A 27,056-nucleotide genomic window follows, 5' to 3' on the forward strand; every position below is an offset into this window, starting at 1 on the left:
CACACACACACACACACACACACACACACACACACACACACACACACCAAAAGGTTCTGCAGCTGGATCTTATAGTTACCAGACCTTAGGGTATGTCTTCGCCACCCGCTGTATCGGCGGGTAGCAATCGATTTATCTGGGATCGATATATCGCATCTCGTTAAGACACGATATATCGATCCCTGAACGCGCTCACCGTCGACTCCGGAACTCCACCAGAGTGAGCGGCGGTAGCGCAGTCGACAGGGGAGCCACGGCCATTGATCCCGTGCCGTGTGGACCCCAGGTAATTCGATCTAAGATACTTCGACTTCAGCTATGCTATTCACGTAGCTGAAGTTGCGTATCTTAGATCGATCCCCCCCCCCCAGTGTAGACCAGCCCTTAGTGTTGCTTGGTCAGTTCCAGTGGCCAGCTGAAACTGCACATGAGGGAGGGGAGCTGGGCCTTTGTCGAACTCGTTCGAAGCTCTGATGTTGATGCAGAACGAACCCAAAGTCCCATGGCAATACACACTTCTTTTATAGTGATAAGTTCCCATACAAGTCTATGGACCTTGCTGTGTCACACTGGAGCTATCAATCATGAGGTATTCAAGGTTGTTCTTAATTAGCATTATTTTCAGTTGTTACCTGGAGGATCCGCAGCTGTTTCTTATTTCATCTCTTTGGCTCAACTCCTTATCTCGTCCTTGGGGTGTATGCCTTTGCTTTAGGGTCATCAATCTGCCATCCGGGTGATTAATAATAAAGTTGGTGCCTCTTTACTCCTCCACTCTCTTCTTGACCATCTGGCCCAATTGTCCTTTCTCAGTTAATTACCATACATTCTTCGCTCACACCAAACAGTAAATAAGGCAATTACAGCCATAAAACTTCTATCCTTCTAAGAACAATCATTAACACAATCAGTAAAGAATAAACTCAGAACAATTTCTTCTTACTAATTCAAGGCTACAATTTTTTCTTACTAATTCAAAGATAGCAAAATGGAGTATACGGCAAAATAAGCAAAATGGAGTACAATTTTGCTTGAGATAATTTTTTCCCATTAGGCTTTTGGCCTACACCAGGTACAATGGGCAAGGGGGCCCTGTGGTATGGCACACTTCTTAAGGCAGTGTAAAGGCTGTGAACATGGAGGACGATTGCTGGCCAATGACTCTTTGTGTGTTTACTGTTCATTGTATTATGACTCGGTGGTGCTCTTCACTATGAGAGAATGCATGTATGTATTACTGCTTGTGCTGAAGGTGATCTCATATGTTGGCATAAGCAGGTCCTTAATCCTTCTTGTAGGACAGTCACTACAAGGCAACATCATCCATACAAAGCTAAAGTATTACTATATCTCATGGTCCTGAACCAAAGCCCATAGCAGTCAATGAAAAGACTCCATTACATTTAAAGGGTTTTGGATCAGACTCTTCAAAATTTGGCTAATCTCATCTCTCAATGACTTTCATTGAAAGAATGAAGACCAACTTTTCTTGCAATTAATTATTTAATAATAAAAGTTACTTCACCTGTGCACCAGGTTTTCAAACAGTGGATTTGCAGTGAAGAATATCTTCAAAACAAAAATACTATAGCTTTAAATTTGTTTTAGATTTCACCAGTGTTGCATATAACGGTACTCAGATAGGACTGCATAAAAACAATCCAAAATGAAATACGTAACAAAATATCACACCAGCATATTGTTTGAGATCTGATGCACTGCTTGTTAACATTCTAGGTCAGAAAATAAATAGGGTTAGTTTGGGGTGCCTTTCAAACAGCTCCAAATGCAGTGCTACCTCTGACATGAAGCATGACGTGTTTTCTGAATTATAACAACAATTTATCTTTTTTTGCTAGCTTCTTCCTCATATTTCCCCAGAAAAAAGAAACAGAACAAGCTACTTTAACAGAGTACCATTAATGAAGCAGACTGTATAGAAGGAGACCTAATTTCATACACACAATCAATGTGTTGCGTTGTAATAAAAACATGAAAAAGGCGAGATTTGCAAAAGTTGTCAGTGGTGGCCTAACTCTGCTCCCATAGAAATCAATAGTAAAATTCTCGTTGGATCAAATAGGCCAGCTCTGAGCACTTCTGTAAATCTCACCCATAGGAAACAATCCTGCAGCAACAGAGGGATTGGCTAGTTGAATTGATAGGCATTTTTCATCTGTAATGTCACTGAGCCAAATTCTCTAGCTCAAGTTCAGGGCCACAGAAAATAAAATGAACGGAGCTGATTTTTGTTTCAAAAAAATTTTTTTAAAGATTTTTTTAACTTGGATCAGAAATGTCAACTTTGCTTTTCCCTTGCTTTTCTGGAAGACTTCTGGGGGATCTTAGATGTGTACTGAAGCTCCCATATCTTATTTGAAAGGGAGGAGATGTTGTATCTTTCACAGAGACAAACTTTTCTCCAAGAGTTTAAGCATTGGAGTTAACTAGATGCTAGCAAGATCTATGATTTTCCCCCCTAAACTGGATTGAAAATCCCTTGCATTCCCAAATTCCTTGCTTTCAGTCTCTTATCATAAATCTAAGGGAGAAAAAAAAGTCTGAAAAAATATTTTTCACAAAACCCTATCAGATTTTCTCTCTCTTATTATAAAAGCCTAACTTTCTTATACTTAGCAATTCACCGTGAGGAGTGTGTGTCACACATATAGAGACAGACAAAATGTCTTGAAAAAATCGTGATCTGAACCATCACTAGAGGGTTATAGAATTTTTATTTTAAATGCAGCTCCAATTTCCCCTATTTTCTATTTCCAGTTCTGGCCTACTGTTGTTGCCCTGGATCAGAAGTAAAAAAAAAAAAAAAAAAGGCTTTTCTCTCATAAACTCCAGACTATTTTTGCAGACTTGTGAAGTTCAGATAAGGTTAAGATAAAACTTTGAACTTTTAGGTATTTATCCAAACCAAATCAGACCATTTGGTTAACCCAGTCCACACACATACTCACAAATTTGCAGTATTTAAGGTAATGAACTTCTATGTTAGAGTAGAGAGATACAAAACAATAAAGAAGTAACTAGAGAAGACAAATAGGGGGCAAAGAAAGTCCTCATTGAAATACATAAGTATAATGGAGAAGCATTAAAAGAACCTAGTATATGCTATGACATAGAGCTAGAACAGCAGCATACAAAGTAGATGAAATAAAAATAAAATTATATAACGATCACAGCATGCCCTCCTTTGTGTATTGAGATTCTGATCATTGCATAAGAATGAAAGAAAATATATAGAAATTCATAAAGGCTACCAAGAAAGGTAAGAAAGCCAATCCAAAGACTAAAAACTATGAGCTATAAAAGCAAATCAAGTTTTATATGGTCTGAAAAAATACAGTTATTGATCACACGAACTTTTACACAGTGTGGATAATTTCAGTTTAGGGAACAATTTCACTGGAGGAGGGGCAAAAATTTAGAATAGGACTCATGAGCACTTTCTCCAATTAAAAAAATATAGATGTGATGCTTCTCAGACAGAGATGCTGGTATTACTCAAGAAAAAAATAAATGTTTTTTGTGAGGAAAAGTAGTATTACTGAGAGAATGTTTTTATTTTGCTTTCAGGTAACATAATCCTTCTTTGTGTTCAGTTGAATGCTCTTAGATGCTGTTACAGTGTGTGGGGGATACCACCAGTGTAGAGACAGTAATTAAAAATGTTTATAGTTACAACTGCCTTGACTTTAAAGCCAGAATCATTCACAATAGAGCCACAGGCTCCTGTGAAATTGTCACATCCCTAACATCAGTAACATGAAGAAGAGGTTTTTTTTTTATGAATCTAATTTTCTATTGTAACATCAGGGGTATCCAAAGGAATGAGACAGAACCATGTTATCTAAAAATCAAACAAACTTTCATGCAACCAAGCCTCTGACCCTTCAGCACCTGTCACCCCCGGGCCTAGAGCAAGTGGCAGTCAGCATCTTTTCTCCCCCTGCCAAAAATGCTTTGTTTCAATCCTGTTCTCTCGGTCCCTTTCTCAAACCACATCCACCTGCAACTCAGCTAATGGGAGAAAAGGTGGCCACTACAGGAAAAATTCAATTAGTTACACTAAGGAGAATTGATGGCATCACAGAATGGTAAGAAGTATGTTAACCTTCACACTACCTTAAAACAGACCTGTAAAAGGCCAAGATTTTTTCCAAAATGGCTAGTGATTTTGGGTGCCAACCTTGGGATACCATAAAGAGGCTTGTTTTTCAGAAAATATTGAGCACCTGTCCCCTGAAATCACACACCCCTTAAAATGTTTCTAAATGAGTAACCCAAAAATAAGGCACACCAAAGTTACTGATCACTTTTGAAAATCTTGGTCCTTAGCTTTAGGTTGAATTCATGGTTTTAGCCATACAATTCTGTATGAATGATCAATGAGATAATGTAAACTAAAGGGGTGAGTGGGGAGTTCCATGTGCAGAACAGACAAAGGATATAATGATTAAAGAAACAAATGGTTACAAAGGTCTTGTAGGGCATCTTAAAACAAACATAATTTAAGTTGCTGATTTAATACTAGAATTGTGTTAAACTGTAGCATACTACTTCCAGCAGCAAGTTTTGCACATAAAAATATGGGTGAACAGGTTCAAATGAAATAAGAACAATACTGTAGCCACTACTCCCCACACATACATACACCCACCACTATCACAACCCCACACAAGAATCACTATGTTTGTTTGTATACAAACCCAAACCAATCCTTTCCTGAGGTCGTCAAATATTCTGATTTTTTAAAAAAAACTTCTGGTTTCTGTATGTGTGTGTGTCAGTGATTGATGCTGAGCATGTCCTTCAATATGGACTTTTCAGTGGATCAAGAAGATAAAAATCACAAATGGAAAGAGCTCACAAATTCTGGAAACCTTTGTAATGGGCTTAATGTTATGGAATGATACAGCCTTGAACTATCTGATGGTGATTGGACAGAACAAGTGAAAGAGAATAGGTATTTATCTAACTAGAGTTTTATATCATACCCATCACCATGGTGTGGTAGCACCTAGGGGAGGACAAATGTATGTCTCCAAGTAGGCACAAAGCCACAGAATCAAAAGTATGTGTGCTTAAAACACATGAATGACTTCTATTAATATAATAAAACTTACACATGGCTATCAAGGGATGAGTCCCTTCCTTCCTAAGTAATTTTGTACATAGACTTACAATATTCCTAAATGCCATCAGGTTAACAGGTATTTTTTGATCAATGTGTGGTTACATACATCATTTGAAATTAGTCTTGTCTAATTCTACTTGTGACTTCAGTGACTACTCATAATTAAGACAAATATGAATCATTGCCTAAGGCTTACATGAGCCTGTAGCTCCAGAAGTGAAGTGTATACTCTTGATCAAACAGTGAGACAGATATGCCCGAACACAACAACCTAGTTTTAAAACACTCTGTAAAGGTATTGTGCTGAAAGGAATAAAGACACAGGATGATGCACTGTGGACAATCAGCTCCTGGTTGACTTAATATATCTTACTATATCCCGCTTTCAGACACCGAAATTAAACCTGCTAGTAAATGAAAATGCATACCTCTATTTTGAGTTTGAGTTGAGATGGCTTATCTTTCCATTTTTTTAAATGCTTATTCTGTTCAGCCAAGCATTTTATGTTGCATTTCCTTCTTAATTATGGTGGTCACACATATCAACTTGCATATTATGGCAAGATATTGCTCACACATTATTGTGTTAGCTCAGAAGTTCCCTTTTCCAGTAATGATTACTTGTTTGGTTGTTAAACTCAATTAAGATACATTCTCCCAAACCGTTCCCCCCCCCCCCGCCCCATGGAAATAAGAGAGAAGAAGCTGAGGGAGAGAAACCAGGAAGGTTATATATAGTGGTGGTGATACAGGTCATAGTAACAATGAGAGGAACAGCCCACAGTCAAGGTTTAATTCTGCTATTCACAGGTGTAAATCTAGAATAACTCCATTTAAAATCAATGGAGTTATTGCAGATTTAGATTGGTGTCACTGAAAGACATTTTGGCCCTAATGTTTTGCTTGAAAGGTTATATGCCTCATCCCTGATCAAAGGAGGCCACATATAAGGATGGTAAGTAGGCACCCTGTTTCTATGGCAACCACAGACATCCTTTGTGAATAGGTAATATTCTCTTGTAGCGTAGGTCACTGCTAGCCATATGACTGGGAAGAGATGTCATTCTGCTTTCTGTGCACTGCAACTTTTGACAGAGTAGGAGCTGCATCTGAGGAAAAATGTGATAGAAAACACTTTGATGGAGTGGGAAAGAGGAGCAAGGTAAAAAGGTTTACAAACCTGCATTCTTATCCTAATTAGCACCTTTCTTAAAGCCCAATAATAATCTCCTTCATCTGTGAGGTGACTTGGAATGTGTCTATACTACAGGTTTTGCCAGTACACCAACTAATTCTAGTCCAGAAATAAAATAAACTATACTTATGTAAGCAATTTGATGCTACTATAACTGCATCTATACTAGGGCTTTTGCTGGCCCAACTATAATCACTAAAACATTGCACTCCTAACTGACATAACTTGTCAGCAAAATGTTTTCAATGCAGACCTAGACATGGGCTGTGAAGAAATTCTGCAAAATTCACATATTGAAGTTCTCCCCTCAGCACTTGCCCCATAACCTCAGCTGTACAGAACGCAACGCCATCCACAGCCTCAGAAACAAGTCTGATATTATAATCAAAAGGGCTGACAAAGGAGGTGCTGTAGTAATCATGAACAGGTCGGGTTATGGACAGGAGGCTGCCAGACAACTCTCCAACACCACATTCTATAGGCCACTATCCTCCGATCCCACTGAGGAGTACCAAAAAAAACTACACCATCTGCTCAAGAAACTCCCTTCTACAGCACAGGAAAAAATTTACACGGACACACCCCTAGAGCCCCGACCAGGGGTATTCTACTTGCTACCCAAGATCCATAAACCTGGAAATCCTGGATGCCCCATTATCTCAGGCATTGGCATTCTTACAGCAGGATTGTCTGGCTATTTGGACTCTCTCCTCAGACCCTATGCTACCAGCACTCCTAGCTATCTTCGAGACACCACCGATTTCCTGAGGAAACTACAATGCATTGGTGATCTTCCTGAAAACACCATCCTGGCCACCATGGATGTAGAAGCTCTTTACACCAGTATTCCACATGAGGATGGACTACAAGCTGTCAGGAACAGTATCCCTGATGAGGCCACAGCACACCTGGTGACTGAGCTTTGTGACTTTGTTCTCACCCACAACCATTTCAGATTTGGGGATAACTTATACCTTCAAGTCAGTGGCACTGCTATGGGTACCCGCATGGGCCCACGGTATGCCAACATTTTTATAGCTGACTTAGAACAACGCTTCCTCAGCTCTTGTCCCCTAGCACCCCTCCTCTACTTACACTACATTGATGACATCTTCATCATATGGACCCACGGGAAGGAGGCCTTTGAAGAATTCCACCTGGATTTCAACAATTTCAACCCCACCATCAACCTCAGCCTGAACCAGTCTACACAAGAGATCCACTTCCTGGACACTACAGTGCAAATAAGTGATGATCACATAAACACCACCCTATACCAGAAACCTACTGACCACTATACTCACCTATATGCCTCCAGCTTCCATCCAGGACACATCACACGATCCATTGTCTACAGCCAAGCCCTAAGATACAACCACATTTGCTCCAATCACTCAGACAGAGACAAACACATACAAGATGTCTATCAAGCATTCTTAAAACTACAATACCCACCTGGGGAACTGAGGAAACAGATTGACAGGTACCCAGAAGTCACCTACTGCAAGAAAGGCCCAACAAGGAAAATAACAGACCACCACTGGCCATCACATACAGCCCCCAGCTAAAACCTCTCCAGCGCATCATCAACATTCTACATTCTCTCCTGGAAAAACAATCCCCCACTCGCACTGGCCTTAAGAGGCTGGCCAATCCTTGCTTACAGACAGTCCCCCAACCTGAAGCAAATACTCACCAGCAACTACATACCACACAACAGAGACACTAACCTAGGAACCAATCCCTGTAAGAAACCCCATTGCCTTCTCTGTCCGCATATATACTCTAGCGACACCATCAGAGGACCCAACCACACCAGCCACACCATTAGAGGCTCATTCACCTGCACATCTACTAATGTGATGTATGCCATCATGTGCCAGCAATGCCCCTCTGCCATGTACATTGGGCAAACCGGACAGTCTCTACGTAAAAGGATAAATGGACACAAATCAGACATCAGGAATGGTAACATACAAAAGCCAGTAGGCGAACACTTCAATCTCCCTGGACACTCAATAACAGATTTTAAAGTAGCCATTCTTCAACAAATAACTTCAAAAACAGACTTCAAAAAGCTACAATTCATTTGCAAACTTAACACCATCAATTTGGGCTTGAATAGGGAATTGGAGTTGCTGGCTCACTACAAAAGCAATTTTCCCTCTCTTGGTATTGACACTTCATCAATTACTGGGAGTGGACCACATCCACCCTAACTAAACTGGCCTTCAACATTGGTTGTTCACTTGTAAGGTAACTCCCTTCTCTTCATGTGCCAATGTTTATTTATGCCTGTATCTGTAATTTTCACTCCATGCATCTGAAGAAGTGGATTTTTTACCCATGAAAGTTTATGCCCAAATAAATCTGTTAGTCTTTAAGGTGCCATCGGACTCCTCGTTGTTTTTGTGGATATAGACTAACACAGCTACCCTTCTTATAATTATTAAATTTGCATTGTCTGACTTCTGCCAGTTTATGTAACAGCTTAATGTTATTTCAGTATAGGTGTTTGTATGTGTAAAAGAAAGAACAAACTTGTGTTTCTTTTTTATTAATCAGATGATTATTAATCAGAAACTGGAATGTTTCTTTTGATCTGGTTTTCTGGGAAAATATATAATAAGACAGCTATTTCCAAAGGATATTATGTGCCCGGTAGATCTGAAAGGCTCCAGTCAATCTGTTCTAATCCATTGGTAACAATATATACACATTTATTAAAATATGCATATTAACTCCAGTCTATACAGAAATTAGTTATGTTCCAATCCATCTAAATATATTATGTAATTTTAATAAAACTAATGAAGACAGAAAAGTATCCAAAATGCAATTTTAGTATGTTATGTACTGTAAATATGCATTTACACTTTACAAAAATAAATGCATTATCAATATAATGCACTAAAATAGATGCATCTGAAGAAGTGGGTTTTTTACCCATTAAAGCTTATGCCCAAATAAATCTGTTAGTCTTTAAGGTGCCACTGAACTCCTTGTTGTTTCTCCTCAGGTGAACTGTATTGGTAGCCTCAGGTGTTGAAAAATAATAAGTCAGGGCCCCAAAAACAATGAGATTTGCTTAAAATATATACTAAGCAAAGGAAGGAAATGTCCACAATAAAAAGGAGGGAAGATCACCCAATTTCCTTTCAAAAAATATTTTCATCCACAGTTGCGACCATACTTATTACACAGCATATAGAAAGGCAGAGAGAACAACAAAAATGATTAAGTGCTTGAGGGAGTGATCTATGAGGAAGCATTGAAAGGGTGAAATGTGTATAGTTTGGCTAAATGATGACAAAGGTGGAAGGACAGGCATAATAGCTGTCTACAAGTACTTGGGGTGCAAAACTCCAAGGAAGATGAAGAACTTTACAGAGTATTACAAGGGCTCTAACTAGGAGTACTGGAATATAAGCAAATGGAAATATTAGGCTGGTTATCGTGAAATATTTTGTAACTCTCATATCTATGAGAAAGCAAAAAAATAGAGGGCCTGATTCCTCAAAGTTTCATTGGCCTTAATGCTGCAAGATGCTTACCAGAGTTCAGTGAGAGTTGAAAGTGTTACAATATCACTAAACATTGCTGCAAGAAGTATTTTTTATAAACTTTTTATTTAGGCATATTTCTATTTACATTTTATGCTTCATGAGAAAACGGAAGCATTCTCCCCCAAAACATAATCTATAAACTCCCTTAAACTTCATCCTCTGACATTAACAACTTTGAAACCTTATTAGTACATTTAAAATAAATACAAATAAATTACATAAATGATATTCTTGGGGTTAGCTGTCAAGAAGATCATACCTCTGTAAATGAATGCTAGTGTGGATAATTAGAATAATAGAACATATGTATAAGGCTATTTTGACTGATCCATTGAGTTTAGGTTCTTTTTAGGGTGAGATTGGGTGGCCATAAAATGTAGCAGTTGAAAAGCAACATGTTTGATCTCCAGATTTAAAGATATAGACAGTGGTGCTGGAACAATTTTTACAATAGGGGTGCTGAAAGTGGAAATCATGTATTTGGGTTGCTATTACTAATTCAAGCCAAAAAGAACAGGAGTACTTGTGGCACCTTAGAGACTAACAAATTTATTAGAGCATAAGCTTTCGTGGGCTACAGCCCACTTCTTCGGATGCATATAGAGTGAAACATATTGAGGAGATATATATACACACATACAGAGAGCATGAACAGGTGGGAGTTGTCTTACCAACTCTGAGAGGCCAATTAAGTAAGTGAAAAAAACTTTTGAAGTGATAATCAAGATAGCTCAATACAGACAGTTTGATAAGAAGTGTGAGAATACTTACAAGGGGAGATAGATTCAACGTTTGTAATGGCTCAGCCATTCCCAGTCCTTATTCAATCCTGAGTTGATCGTATCTAGTTTGCATATCAATTCCAGCTCAGCAGTCTCTCGTTGGAGTCTGTTTTTGAAGTTTTTCTGTTGTAAGATAGCCACCCGCAGGTCTGTCATTGAATGACCAGACAGGTTAAAGTGTTCTCCCACTGGTTTTTGAGTATTATGATTCCTGATGTCAGATTTGTGTCCATTAATTCTTTTGCATAGAGACTGTCCGGTTTGGCCAATGTACATGGCAGAGGGGCATTGCTGGCACATGATGGCATATATCACATTGGTAGATAGAGGTGAAGCAGCACCCCCAACACCTGTAGTTCCAGCACGTATGGGTATAGATGGGTTTTATCTCCCACTACCTGCATGTGGCTGACAAACAGAAGGAAGAACAGTTCATTTTGGATCATCACACTAGTGCAAATGATAAATAAACTAAGAGCTCGCCTGCTTAAAATGCTTGACAACGGATTAATATTTCAGAATTTAGGCAAACTGAGACACCTATATCACAAAACATTAGTTCCCCACCGAAAAATTAAAGTAGTTTAATATTACTTTACTTTCAGCTTGGATATTAGAGCTAAGCAAAATTCAAAGTTTCCATCCCATGGGGAATTCCAATATTTCATTATTTTGTTTTTGTCCCAAATCAGAATGAAAAGTTGAAATATATCTTTTTTTATAGAATGAAATATTATTTATAACTTTTATTTGGAAACGTCAAAACACTCACTTATTTTCACTATTTCTTAACAAAACATTTTGACATTTCAAAATCAAATGATTCATTTCCATTTGTTGAACTAATCTGAACTGTTTCATTTAGAGTCAGCTCAATATTAAACTACACTTTCCTATTGGGACATATTGCCTTGTGAGAATTGTACTTCAGAAGTCTGATAGCCCCATATTCTCTTATAGGTTGGTCTCCTGTCTAGACTACATATTCTATGATTTATCTAGAGACATGTGAACCCCATGATGCATATTTCTTCTGTGAGTGATGGATTGAATTATGGAGGTCCTTCAGAGACCCCAATGCATAGAAAAAATGGGGGTCCAAATTACAACTTCAATGAGAATACATTTATTTAGATAAATATATTTAATTGTTTCATTTAATTTATTCCACCAGAAAATGTTCAGTAATTTTGAAATTTTTCTATGGAAAACATTAATTTAGTTAAAACTGCATTTTATGTCAGAATGATTTTTCTGACAGAAAATTCCCAACCAGACTTCTGCTGGATATGAATAATAGTTCCACAGTTGCAATGAGACAACTAGCAGTGATGCAAAACAATGTCTTTCCATGTTGTTCTCCTTTCCTTGGTCATGTTGGTGAGGTTAGAAACTAGTATCTGAAGAATGTTACTCTAGTCATTTAGCTTCCCATCTGAAGAGTTGCCTTTCTTTTCTTTGTACTCCCTTTATGATTAGCTATAGGAGCTTTGTGAAGCTTAAAATATTAATGATTGCAAAGTGGCTGGAGCTACTATGAGGTAAGGTTCTATAGACGTGCAAAGCATTATTATTCTATATTACAATACAGTAAGTATTGCGCTAGAATCCTAACTGGTGGGATTTAAATTGTTCTTTGTCATTCAGTCTTTTAAATTAACTTTAATGGGAATTGGCTGTACATAAACACCAAAGAATTGTTCATTTTCTGCTCTTTGGCTAATTCATTGCAGTGTACTGGTTTCAAGGTGATAGCTTTTGTCTTTTTCATAAAAATAATTCCTGTCTATTAGAGACAGAGGCTATGCTGTTACAACAGTGTGCACAATACAGCTGTGTGCTGTTCAGGTTAAAAAGAAAAGATACCTATGATTATTAGGAGAGAAAAAAGTACATACCAAGAGAAATGAAATAATGAATGAATGCAGCTCCTGAAAACCTGAATAACCTCTAATTGTTTTCCTGCTGAAATCTCATCGCCCGGAGATTGGTGAGCACTGATTGTTTCAGACATTATTAGTATAGAGAATATCTGAGAGAGAATTTAATTTTGAACAGTGGTCACTCTTACTAACTTTCTGATTAATCTGCTTGTTAATGACTTGCAAGTCCATATGGCACTAAATTCAGCATAATCCAGTAACGGGTGTTAGTAAAGCTGTTGAGGTTTCCTTTTCTTTTTCTTTCTTTTTTTTGTGCCATTATTTTTCTACAGAGTATCAGCTAATTAATTTAATTCTCCACATCCCTGTAGGTAGCAAACAATTACTCTCCTGCACTTGATTAATTTTGATATCCAAAGTATATTTGACATTTATCCTGGGATTGTTATAAGGTTTAAACATGCTTAATATTATTGCAATTGTTTTGCAAAACATTGAGGGATCAGGTTTATTACCCACTTTATAATACATCAAAGACCCTTCATTTAGTCTGTTTACACTGTGGGGCATTGTACATTGTTGAAGTGTGGGAAGGTTTGCTCATAATTTATTCCACATTTTATTTTCAGCATAAAGTATTAAACCTATTGAACCATCAGCCTGAGGTGAATAGATCTCTCTATTTGTAGTATTTACTGCTCAGGTAAATTAGGTGTACGTAATAACCAGCTGTCAACCTCCAGATGTAATACAGTAAAGCTGCATAAATTCCCATCCTCTCAAACACTATTACTTTCCCTGATGAAGAATTCGGTGGGATGCTGTAAATAATTTCATACTGTGTAACCTAATTTCATGCCAGCTTTGTTTTTATTTTTATTTTTGTAATGATTTAATGAAAAGCATATTTTTAGCAGCAAAGCCTGATTGTAGTAGAACTATCAGAACTCTGCTTTCCAAAGACTTGGGAGGAAAAGAATAACAGAGAATATAACATTTTAATATGCAGCATGCTTTCAAGAAAGAGAAAAGACGGGGAAATTAATGAGTGAAGGGTACTCACTCTTAATAAACCTCTTCACCATATTGCAAAGATTACAATGTCAAAAATGTGTTTTTTTTCTTTCTCTGTTCCTCTGTAATTTTGCCAATCAAGGTCCAAATTAAAGGAGCTCCTTGAAAGTCAGAGCAGCTCACTCTTTCAATAGAGCTGATGGATAAATTGGACAGTATAATTGGACATCCAAAACTGTTTATCTGATAGGAAATAATTTCTCCAAAATGTGGGGGAGGGGGAGAGAAGAGGACCCACTCCTTTGAAATCCCTAGAGCCGTGATCAAGGTATAAGAAAGAGAAACAAGAATATAATAACTGAAATTTGATTGACCTTTTATACTGAGATTTTCCCTAGCCTTTAATCTCTTATAGCTAAGTTTAGGAAAAACTTCATATAAGTTATGTGGAAGAGAAAAGTCAGTGAATAGAGTTTAACCAACTACTAAACAGTCCAACCAAATTCTGAACTTTCAGATCCATATCTGCCCATATCACACTGAGTCTCTGAAGGTATGCATTGTCTCAACAGAAAACCAAGCAGTGAGAGAAGGGGGTAGAAAACAATATTATTAATGGAGAAGTACAAGAGACCATTCAAGCTAAACAAAAACTGTATATTCAGCCCAGGTGAAGTCAATAGAATGCACTATGGCAGGTAAAATGTAAGATAGCCTTCTAAATTCTAAGAGATAATTTGAAAAATGAATGGACCAAAAAAAAAAAAAGTTCTAATCCCCACCTCTGGATTCCATCAAACAAAACATGGCAGCCCATGAAACCATTTAGAATGATTAAGAAAAAGGTGAGAGCTAACCCTAGTAAACTATTTGGTGTGAACTGAGTGAGTGGAGACTGATGACTGGAGACAGTTCAGATTTGGATTCAGAAGCTCATTGGAATATTAAATTCTTCAAAGAAAATATCACTCAAATGCTGAACTATTCATATTTTGAAATACAGGATATTGTAGTATGTCAGCCTGGATTTCTTAAGATACAAAAACCATGTGTAAAAACCATCTGCATGCACATGCACATTGTTCAGAATGCCTGGGTTTTGCCTAATCATTCATATTTTCAATAAAACATCTGCATGTATATACTCATAGTTCATTATGCCTGTTTGCCTATTTGCATTCATATTTTCAAAGTCAAATATCTATTTTAATATGTACAATAGATCAACATTATGTTCAGTCTTTTACATAACTTATTTAAAATTGTCTGAGGTGAGCCCTACATAAAATATTAAGACATTAGACTCTTATTACATTATTCTTGCCCATTTGTCAATACATTTTAAAGGTGTATTTATGGTTTGTTTGTTTTTGTTTTTTTTTTAGACTTGGGCTACAATTTTCAATAGCACCTAAATGATGTAGGTTCCTAACCCTTATTTTCAAAAATGACATAGGCACTTTGGGCCAGATTTATAAAGATATTTAGGCTTCTAAGCACTTAGTGGGATTTACAGAAGTGCCTACTCTATTGGAGTTAAGTGCCTAACCTTCTTAGGCATTTTTGTAAGTCCTTCTAGGTGCCTATGTGTATCTTTAGGTGTACATTTGTGAATATGACCTGTAGGAAACTATGACTTACAATAAGATTAAGTCCTTTTTGAATATGGTACTTTGGCTTCTAAGCCACTTGGGCACTCTTGGAAATTTTACTCTGATTAAAAAAATTAACTTCAGCCTACGCGACCTGCTAAAAGCTGTTTTTTCCCTACGTAAAATAGGAGCCAAGTCAACATTTTTCAATAAGTTATGAAAAGGTAAGAAGATTATATTTTTTGTAAAATGTACAATTGGGTCTCACCTTTTGCCAACACGTCTTTGATAGATGGATTATATCAAATTACACGTTAAGACAAGTAAAGCTATAAATGAGGCTAAATAAAGTTTTGCTCAATTGATTTTTTTCCTCTATCAGTAAAATCATATCTTTACTAAAATACATAAATTAAAATTTATGAAGTAAATATTTGTCAAGGGTTGTTGGTTTTTTGTTGATTGGTTTGGTACAATAGGTTCTATAGCATAAAATATGAATAAATACAGTAGATAATTTATATTAGTTTGTCTTATAGGTTTTAGAAAATATGGGCTTGCTATAGAAAATAAAGACAAAGGGCCAAATCCTTTGCTGTCATTACTCCATTCACTTCAATAGAAAAATGTCAGCAGAGGATCTGGCCCAAAATATTTCAGTTAAAACCCGCCATCTCTTTCCTATCTGAAAAATGGCAACATTTATAATTCGTAGATAATTCCACACCAAAAACACTGACTAAGATCTAAATTGTACATCTAGTTGGCCTCACTTTATGTGCAACGTTATGATCCTTCAAATTTGTGGGTGGACTTATGTGCAAACACTTGTACATGGGCTAATGTTTATATGCCCATTTAAGCCATGTAATATGTATGTAGTGAAGCCAGTGGAATATAGGCATGTGTTTAAGTGCTCTGCTGATTTGGATTCTAAACCATGATCAGCCAAATAAGTACTAGATAGACTTTTATGAACCTAGCAGCCCTCAACTACATTTCATGTAGTAATCGTCTTCTTCACCTTCACATTATCCTGTCAATCAGGGTTAGTAGCTCTTGTTTTTCATCTCCAAACATTCTTGTCAAGTGCATCTTCCAAGCTGATACCAATCTTCTTCAGGTTCTCCTTCATCATCGCAAACTACCTTTTTCAGAGTCTTCTTTGTGGACTTTGCCCGATGGCTACTACCTCTTGTACAAATCCTACATCTCATCATCTCACATGACCCAGCCATCTGAGTTGATACTCCTTCAGGTCTTCTGTGATGGAGACTACCTACATCATGGTTCATACCATTTCCTTATGTAGCTTATCAGCTCTCATCTTACCCAGTGTTCACCTGAGCATTCTCATTTCTGCTGTGTGAAGTAGTTGTTCTTCTCTCTTCCTCATTGGCCAGCATTCTGACCCATATGTCATGGCTGGATTAATTGTGGTCTTATAGTTTATTTGGCATATTCTTATCATAGTTAATTCCCATCAACTCTTTCCATTTGCATGTGACTCCTAACATCCTCCTCCACATTCCCATCATGGCATAACACTGAACCTAGGGTTTTGAATTGCTGCATGGACTTTAACTCAATACCATCTACTTTTATGGCTTCTTGTTGTCCCTCTCAATGAAACATGTTTTTTGTCAAGTGATACATAAAGCATTTTCTTCTAATGCAGCCCTCCATCTTTCTAGATCCTTTTTTTAGTTCGTATTTATCTTCAAGGCACAACATAATGTCATCAGCAAAAACAATGGAGCCTCTCTCCCCCTGTAATGGTGTCCATTACAATCATAAATAGGAATGGGCTTAAGGATGATCCTTGATGTAGACCTTACCTCACACTGACTGAATCACGGCAGCCACAACTGCTTCTCACTAATGTTCTGCTATCCACATACGTACCCATGATAGTCTGAACATATGTCTCTGGCAGAATATGTGACTGCAGGCCCCACCATATCAGTGCTTTAGGAACTGTTATAAGCCTTCTTTAAATCCACAGACACAGAAACAATACCTTACATTTCTCGCTATACTTCTCCTGGAATATTCAGGCTGCAAATGCTGCATTCATTGTTGACCATTCTGTCATAAACCCAATTTTTGTGTCACTTTCTTGATGTTCCAGTTCTTCATGGAGTCTTGCTTTGACAAGTCTTTCATCGTGTGACTCATTAACTTGATGAGTCAGTAATTATTATATTCTTGCACATAGTATATAGGTCAAAAGACTGGAGATGGCTTCATGAAATAACATCTGAATGCAGATTTTGAACATCCCCAGATTTGGTGTCTAGGGTAACATTTTCAAAAGCACCTATGTCCCATTTTCCCAAGTGGCTTACTCACTTAGGAACATAAGTGCTGTGGAAAGTCAATGGAACTTAGGGTAAGTAATGTAGGTACCTAACTCCCATTGACTTTCAATGGGAGATGGGCAGTAAACTACTTAGCAACTTTTGTAAATCCCACCTGGCATCTCTCTTCATGTTTAGGTGTCTAAATACTTTTGCAAATTTGGCCCTTAAGTTCTTTTGAAAATGTTACCTAGTTCTGAAAGGCTGGGCACAAGATTGTCATTTGCTACCCTTTAGTCCTTACAATGCTACGCAGCTTGACACTCATTCTTGTCAAGTTTTTTTTTTTTTTTTTAACCACTTCTCCCTCAGTTTTGTATATAATATATAATTTCCACAGGTCTGCCCAAAGGTGTCTTCCATTAGCTCCAGCTAATTCAGACTGCAGCCACCTGAATTCTAAATAGGTCATGAATGTCTTAACATGTTACTCACATTCTTATATCTCTTCATTGGCTTCTGTCTTATTCTGATTATATATGTAAAATATACTGTAGGTCAAAAGAACAGGAGTACTTGTGGCACCTTAGAGACTAACAAATTTATTTGAGCATAAGCTTTTGTGGATTTATGCTCAAATAAATTTGTTAGTCTCTAAGGTGCCACAAGTACTCCTGTTCTTTTTACGGATACAGACTAACACAGCTGCTACTCTGAAACTGTAGGTCAAGTTTACCTCTTAGACTTCTTATAACCTAATCAGGGCTCCCTATTCACTTGTATCAACTAGCACTAGTTACTTTTTTTTCCTTACAAAGTCAATCAAAATCCTTTTTTAATTCTAAGGTTACTATCAGAAAGAGACGTTAGCTGTGAAATTCAGGGTGACAGTTACTATTCAGTGTACATTGTGTGTAGTTTCCTATTCAATTCCTAGCCACCTCAGATTTAGCATTACAAAGTAAATCATGGAAATACAAATTGCAAAGGTTTGTCAATCAATATAATATTGAAATATTGCTGGGAAGAAATTACTGTACCCATTTTAGAAATCTGTTTAAAATATTGAGGCCTATTCCGTCATTGTAAATGCAGTTGCTTTAATGTAGTTGAGGACTTGTACACAGTGAGGTTGTATACAGTCTGTAGAACTAGACTCTATACTGTTGCTGAGATACCTCAGTTACAAACTAAAGATAAACAGATACTGAAAGAATATAAGATGAATGCAATATAATGGTGAACTTTCAATGTACACTGTAAATCTGTTCATATCTTTCAGGTATTTTCTGATAACGAGAGGCTCCATATACGTTTTTCCAACCAGCTCTACACATAACCTCTTATGCTACTGTGCAAAGAAGTTGGCTTCTACCATTTAGTCTTTATAGCGAAAGCACATTTCACAAGTATTGAAAAAATAATGTAGATAATTCTAATTTAGGTGTTTCACTACAGAAGTATTTTGGTAAGTCACCCAAAGCTTTTCCATTTGTCATGAACACTGAAAGGCCAGGCATTTTAGACCGGCAATTAAGGACAGGTCTTAAAACTGAGATTTTATATTGAAAATGTTAATGATCATCAAGTTTAATATTTTCAATATTAAGAATAAAATATAAGCTAGCTCCTAGCTTATCAGCATGTATACCTATTCAGTATATTCTTTCTCTGAAGAATCTAATAATTCTCAATTTACTCTCCTGTTCAGAACAGGATTAAGACAATGTTACCATTATTAGAGGTTTCCCATCATTCTAAAGAGTTGAAAGTGGTCCAACATAGTTGCTCTAATAGTTAAAATGATGAAATATTAAGGCTTAAATTTTCATAACTGACTAGTGATTTGGGGTGCCTCCGTTTTTCAATACCCAACTTGGAGACACTTAAAACTAGGCCTGAGTTTCAGAATGTGCTAAATTTATCTGAAAATCAGGCCCCTTTACAGATGTCTCAAGTACAGCACCAAAAACTGAGGACCCCCAAATCACTTGTCAAAGGAGCTTGCTATTGTCCCTGCCAGCAGGTATATGGGATCTTGGGGAGCAATTACCACACAGGTGGGGTGCCAATTAATTTCTTTATTAAAGGAAAAAGGAAGTGGTGGGAATTTAACAATGAAATACGATGGGATGGGGTGTATAGGGTGTTTACAATAGACAATGATGGGGGGGTTCTTCTAGTAAATGGGATAGGGGGTTTCAATAGTGGGGTACAATACAGTGGGGTACAATACAGTTGGTAACCAATTAACACTGAAGTATAAATGTAACAGGTAGCTAACAATTTCTATGTAAAGAGTGTGTCACAGCAGCATATAACCAACTAACAGTATGGGTAAAATGGGTTAAATAACCAACAAATTTAGGTAAAAAATGTGTCACAGTGGTGTAAATGTAAAATGTGAGGTGTGTTAGAGAGAAAAGGGGTAACCAATGGGGTTTTATGCTAGAAAGAGAGAGAGCAGACAGGCTGTAAGTTTAAACAGCAGAGAAGAAGAGAGAGAGAGAAAGAAAGTGGTAGAGAAGTGAGGTTGGGGGATGGGGGAAGAGGAGCATGTGGTGGAGGGAGATTTAAACTCAGGGAGACACAGAACAGACAGGCTGCAAGTTTAAACAGCAGAGAGACAATTATACAAAACACAGCAAAATCTTATCTATGATTTAACTTAACCAAAACTACACAAATTAGCAAGTAACAAAACACAATGCAACAATTCTTTAAGCCTAACTTACAGGGTACAATGCAAGCAATATTCTAAACCTAACTTAACTACAGCTATGCAAAATGAAATTACAACTTATCTAGACTAAAGGACAAAATCTAACCTAATGGGTGCACCTTATACTGGGGGTAGTTCCAGAGGGCAGAGTGGTATGTGCCCAGGATACAGCTCCAAGGGGGGAGGGGGATTTAACTAGTGGTGGCTGCAAGCTGGCAGCCCAGGATACAGTCCAGGAAGGCACAGGCTTATTTCTAGCAGCAAAGGCGCTGCAAAGCAAGAAACAGATTACAGATACAGACCAAGGAGTTTAAGAGAGGTTTTAAGACACAGACCAAGGTTTAGCTTGAGTCTGTGTGCTGGGGAAACAGAGCCAGCAGCTAAAGTAATAAAAGTATAGAAAGTTTCACAGAGGGATTCTTACCAGTCCCCAAGGCAGCAGCAAAGGCAGAAGCAGCAACAACATCAGAAGAAGCAAGGAGGGCTCGGTACGGTCTTGGTAATCAGGAGGTCTCTCAGGCAGCAATTCGTTCTTCGTGGGGGGGGGGGGTTAAAAACGGGGGTACGCTCAAAAATAAAACGAGAGCGGAGAAAGGACCCCCCAGAACCCCTGGCTGATCAGACCAGGTAGCAATGCAGGAACCTTTCTGATGTTTGTTTCAAAAATGCCTGTTCTTAAAGGCAATCTCAGGCAGTTTCCCCACCAGTAATCCTGATAGGCTCCTTCTGTCACAGGGGAGGAGATACAGGGAAAAACTGCAGGTGAGCATAGAGACATGCCTGGGCAGAGTCCTGGACCATAGGCGTGAGTTCCCACCTCAGGACTCAAAAGCACATGAGGCCTATGACTCATGCCCAGGATCTCAAAAACACATTAGGTCTTGCAGCTCTGGACATTGCCTACCCTACACCGAGCCCAGGTTTAACAAGGTGATAACAGGACCAACCCTTTGAACAGGGCAGTAGTCCCACTTAGCACGTAGCACAAGTGGCCATCCCTTTGAGAAGGGCAATGGCTCTTGGTAAACAACTTAAGGGGCCCTCCCTTTGAGAAGGGCAGTGGCCCTGGTAAACAACTTAACAGCCAGGGAGGGGCGGCCACAGGAGGAGAACAAAAACAAAATGGAGTAAGGGGACAGCTGTAAGAAACAAAATGGAATAGGGGGAAAGCTGTAACAGACAGCTATTATAATCTGTTGGTGAACAGTGGAAAGAGTGGACAAGAGCTGTTTCATAAGCTGCTAAATCAGAACTCCACAAAGACAAAAACTGCAGCTCTCTTCTACTATCTGTTAGTGAACAGGGGAAAGGATGGCTACAGGAAGAGTGTGTTTGCATAGGGCATGCCCCTTTAAGGTATGTCTGCACAGCAAGAGGCAGTGAGTCTCAGACCCTGGGTCAACAGACTTCATCTCTCGCTGCAGCAGTGAAATGGCTGTGTAGATGTTGCAGGTCAGGCTGGAGTTCAGGTTCTGAATTTGAGCCCCCTCCCTAGGATTCAGAGCCCAAGCTCTAGCCTGAGCTGCAACATCTACACAGCTATTTTAGCACCGTAGCACAAGTCCCACAAGCTCCCTGGGGTCTGAAACTCGCTGCCACTCACTGTGTAGATGAATTCTTGAGGGCCAGAGGCCTGGGGCCCAGTCAACGCTGGCTACTGAGCAGGGATGGGGCAGATTCCCTATAAAGAGCAGCAGGGAGTGGAAGAGGAAGGGGGTTAAGAGAGTTGCAGGGATTGCCAGAGTCAGTAGGCCTCAGAGAAAAGAACCCGAGGGAAGAAATGAAGGCCAGAAGGACAATTGCTTTATGTTTTTCTCATTGTGGTTTGTTGATTCTCAGAAAATAAACAGAGCCCTGCCAGAAGAGCCTCTGAGACTGCTCTGTTGTGAACATCGTTGTGGAGCCCTGAGAAGGGGTAGGTTGACAGCAGGGCTCTGCAGAACTAACCAGGCCACAAGAGGGTGCTTGGGAGGAACCATGCCACAACCAGGGCCGGCTCCAGGCACCAGCCCACCAAGCTGGTGCTTGGGGCGGCACTTGAAGGGGGCGGCGCGGCTCTCCGGCCTGAGAGCGGGGCCGCGACTGGCCTTGCCGCCCTCCCCCGGCGCTCTGGCCGCCGGGGAGAGCGGAGCCGCGGTGGGCTCGCCGCCCTCCCCCCGGCGCTGCCTCTGGCCGCCGGGGCTCCGCTCTCCCCGGCGGGGCTCGCTGCCCTCCGCTGCGGGGGAGGGTGGGGGGAGGGTGGGAGGCTTTTTTGCCTGGGGCGGCAAAAAAGCCAGAGCCGGCCCTGGCCACAACATGACACTTTGGTCAGACAGTAGAACAGTACAAGAACTCTGAATTGGCAGGGTAGTGGGACTGAACAGAGAGAGAGGAAAGGGGTTCTTACCTTGTGGCAAGGTGTCTCTGCTCCATGGTTCCATATGCCATTGATCTCCCTCCACCGAAGACTTTTGGGAGATACAAGGCAGAGGTTGCTTCACAGTCAGAGGCGGTGGTGAAGATAGACTTTGCTGAAGCTGCAGAGCACAGCAACTGCTCTGAATGAACTGTGGTAGGGGCCTCCTGTAGAGCACCAATAAAGCTTAAATCACTGTAGTTGGGTTAAATGGTGGTGCCTTAGGACTAGACCAGGTAGCACTTCTTCTAGGGCCTAGAGATACACCTGTTTGAGACAATCCTGACTTGTGGGACTATTCTAACTACTGACACCAAACCATGAGTGAGGTGTAGCATCAGTAAGGTGTAGGCAGAAGGGAAAAATTACATGTTAGTGGGACATTTGATTATCAGACCTTCACACTGGTGGGTGGGTGACTGAGTTCAAGGTTTACTGTCAAAGATGCCAAGAGAATCCATGTTTTACGTAGTGTTCAGTTGACTCATATACTGTTGCTGTGTTCCCTTGTCCTCTAATAAAGTTCACACACACACACACACACACCACTTGTGAATGCAGAAGTATTGCCTGTTAAGGGTGCCATGGAAGGTATTTATATTTTCCCGGGTTCCTGGATGGGAGCTTTGAGCTGCTGGTGTTAGTAAATTTTAAGAGGAACTCCTAGATATTTGAACTTGGCCCTTGTAATTGTCGGCAGCCCAGGGCAGAAGGGTCATATTTATAACTCCATCAACCACTTTACTCATTCCAGAAACAGGTCATATGTTTCCTTCAAGAAACAGAGTTTATTATACTAGATCAACCATTCACTTGATTACTCAGGCATGAGTACTCTTCTGTAAGGTTTTTTTAGGTGGCTTCCAATCAGTCTTTGGCAATCATTCCTGTCTTTAACAGGAACGCTTCATATGCATTACTACCAGCTAGTACATTATACAAATCCAGTAGCTAAGCAAATTTTATCATTGAGACATCAAAGCATAAAATGATATTCATGTTACTATTCATTTTTATCACAAAGAACAGAACTACAGGTCAGTACTATAACACATGTGCCAAGCCCTTATTGACCCCAGGACTTATTACTATTATCACAGATACTGAGTTTGTGTATTCTGCCAGGTTCCATTAAGTTCTATATATAGTTTTCTGTTGATTCAATCTCAGCCTCAGATATGTGGTTGACCTATTGATGTTATAGATTCTGCACCATATTTTCTCATGAACATGAAAGGTTTCTATATTTGTCTCATGCTATTTTAGAGGAGCACAAAGAGGAATTTATAAACAACACACACAATGCTCCTTATTTTAGCTAAAATTTCTAATAGAAACAGGTGTGTCAGTTGTTGTGGGATGGAGTCCCAACCATAATTAGTTTGCTGTTTGACTGCCAAATGGAGCTCTAAGAACTGCCAGTTCTCTCTGCCAAGATTAAATAATTTGCAAACTCCAGGGAAAGGAAGAAGATTCTATCATGAAATAACTGATTTAAACCAATAGCTCCTACTTTGGTGTAGGGAGTCAATACCAATTTTGTGATCAGTTAAAAGTCTGAGGTTATTCTATAACATTGTATGTTGTTGATGGTAAAAAGAAAACTATTCTTTTTAAGCAGTTGTGATTGGACGTCTCTGCCCCACCCAGTTGACCTTGCCCCAATACATCTGCAGCCAATGTCAGGTGTGGAGAGAAGAACTAAAATGAGGAGACTGAGCCCAGTTCTGGGCTGAACAGTAAAGACAGCAGAGCTCTGCGACTTCATTGATATGGGAAGCCTGGTTCCAGCTGAGAACCTAAGGAAGCTTGCTACCTGGAAGAGATAGTTGGTGGATGGGATGACTAGATCTAGGAAAACTGACAAAAAGGGACAAGCTACCTGGCCCAAATAAGTGAGGGTCCTCCCAACAAACCCATAGATGACCTGGATTCTGAATTTGCTGTTTTCCTTTGTTTTGTGCTCTGACACCCTGGAAGGGGTAAGACTTGAGCATGCACCAGGGCACCCAATCTGTGAGAAAGAATGTTTGGACCACCTGCAGCAGGGCTAGCCATGTTGTGACAGGCCACAAGCGAGTGGCTCCTAGATAACTCAGTTTCCATCTTAACTGCCTCTTGTTAATTAAGAGAGGTTAGGAGCTGAGGGTATTTGCTCTAATCATATTGGCCTCTGCACAACATAGAAAGGTGCACAGTATTACAAAATTGTATCCTTTTCTACATGTAAAACTACCATACCTTTTGTCCCTTACCATAGAACTTATTGAAAGTGAAGACAGGATATAATTGTAAGCCTAGCAGTTGACCCATCATTAGATATATCTAAATAATACATAATATTTAGACTTTACATATATACACGGAAGTTAGAATCTTATATGCTCTAGACAAAGAGCATACTGAAAACAATCATCCCTCACTCTTCATTAGAGGCCTACTCTAGAAAGCTTAAGGAAGTGTGTCCTAGAGGAAGCCCCAGGGAAGGAAAATGGGGAGAGGTTTTTTGAAAAAGATTGGAGATTGTATAGGGAAGCTCCCGTGGGAGAAAACAAAAGCCCTGGGCCACTGTAGAAACAGTTGTTTGTGCCCACCCAGCACGATGGGGAATTAATGTTGTTAGCACATGACTCTCCTTTTGCTGGACAGGTTGAAGAAAAATTTCTATTGGCCAGGAATACAGAATCATGTGAGGAATTATTGCAGGTCTTGTGAATTATGTCAAAAAAGGAAAAGGCCTGCAGGACCTCAGACAGTTCCTCTATGTCCCCTGCCTGTAATACAAGAGGCATTTCTGAAGGTAGCAATGGATATTGTGGGCCCTATGCCAAGTCCTATCTGCCAAGGAAATAAATATATCTTGGTGGTGGTGGATTTTACCACTAGATATCCTGAAGCAGTAGCTCTGTCTAACATAGAGGCAGAAACTGTGGCAAGAGCCCTTCTCACTATGTTTATAGAGGGGTTTCCCTAAAGAGATTTTATCTGACCGTGGGTCAAATGTCATGTTGCAGCTAGTCATCGATTTATGGAAGTTATGTGGGGTGAAACAACTTCCCAGAAACCAGTGGCTGGTGGAAAGATTCAGTGGGACTCTAAAATCCATGCTGGGTAATGTCCCAACATTTTCAACACTCTGAATGCAAAGAAGGAGAAATGGTAGGCTGGCATTTCTATATGTGTGCAATCTCACTGCTTTCTCACAGAGGTGGAACCTTAATTCTGCATTTACATTTCCTGAGTTTCTAACATTGGCCTTTGTGTGCACAGGGCAGTTGGTGTGGCAGGGTTGTTTTTAATTTAGTATTTTTGAATGTCAATATGCATTTAAAATATTGATATGTGCCTGCAGCCATAACTGTATCATAACTCTGTGTGTGTGTGTGCATGCATGCAGTTTATTTGCTTTTTTGTATATTAATCAATTTTTGGTTTTTATGGTTCTAAGTCTGGCTTTTTTAGTTGTTTTTTCATTTGGAGTATTTTTTCCTGACTTGTTAGTATCAGGACCCTCACGATTTTGCAGTCTTAATGAACTCTTTTTATTTCTGTCCCTTCAACAATGCTAGGTTCTCAAGCAAAGGAAATATCAGGAATATTAGCCATTTTTGGTAAAGAAATAACAGTAACTTTTAATAATACCTGTTATATAGAACTTTCTCATCAGTAGCTCTTAATAATCTTTAATGTATTTATCCTCACAACAGAGCAAAACTGTTAAAAGCATGAGCAGAATAGACCAGCACTTGACCAAAATTCAAAGTGCAAGCGCTTTTAAAGAAGATCAAATGAGAAATGTATCCCCTGATGTGCCTTTCATTCCAGACAAAGGAAAAATACCTTGAGTGGCATTCCACACCTTTGAGAACTCTCCGTAATGCCATAAGCAGATACACAGTCTTCAGGTTTATATATAAAAAAATAGCATGTTCTTTGTAGAAAAACTATAGAAGAAAGGAAAATGGCATCCTGCAGCTCTGACACTGTTGAGCTGGCTTTGGATTTAAAAAATGCCATTTGGTGGATATAGCTCTTAGTGCTCCCATCCCATTGGCTAATACAAAGAAGAGAGCTAATGAGAAGAATGGACATAGCTTAAGTGCTCCTGAGCAAATGCAGAAGAATATATATATATATATATATATGTATATATATATATATATATATATGTATATATATATATATATTTCTGTCTCTCCTCTCTTCTCTGATTTTTACCCGAAGCTCTAAAAACTCACACATACTAGAAACAGAGGGGAACAGCCTGCAGGTATCATGCAATTGGGCCACCCAGCAGTGCAGATCTAAACTTCTCCACACTTCTGGGGGTACAGGGAGGGCTGAAAGAAGTGAATATCTTCCTCTGTACTACTCATTTTTCATTTAAAGTTTTTTTTTGTTTTCTTCTTAGCTGTCCATAGCTGTGACTTCTCTTAAATCATTCAAGCTAATTGAGTT

The 27,056-nt window shown here is 39.1% G+C and overlaps 1 pseudogene; it reads left to right on the forward strand.

Annotated features, from left to right (window-relative positions):
• Positions 1-26,443, forward strand: part of LOC113407281 — a 133,621-nt pseudogene extending 107,178 nt beyond the window's left edge.
• The last annotated feature ends 613 nt before the right edge of the window (positions 26,444-27,056 follow it).

Source organism: Terrapene carolina, unplaced genomic scaffold (genome assembly GCF_002925995.2).
Source record: "Terrapene carolina triunguis isolate 2854851 unplaced genomic scaffold, T_m_triunguis-2.0 Scaffold210, whole genome shotgun sequence".
In the NCBI taxonomy this organism is placed as follows: domain Eukaryota; kingdom Metazoa; phylum Chordata; order Testudines; family Emydidae; genus Terrapene; species Terrapene triunguis.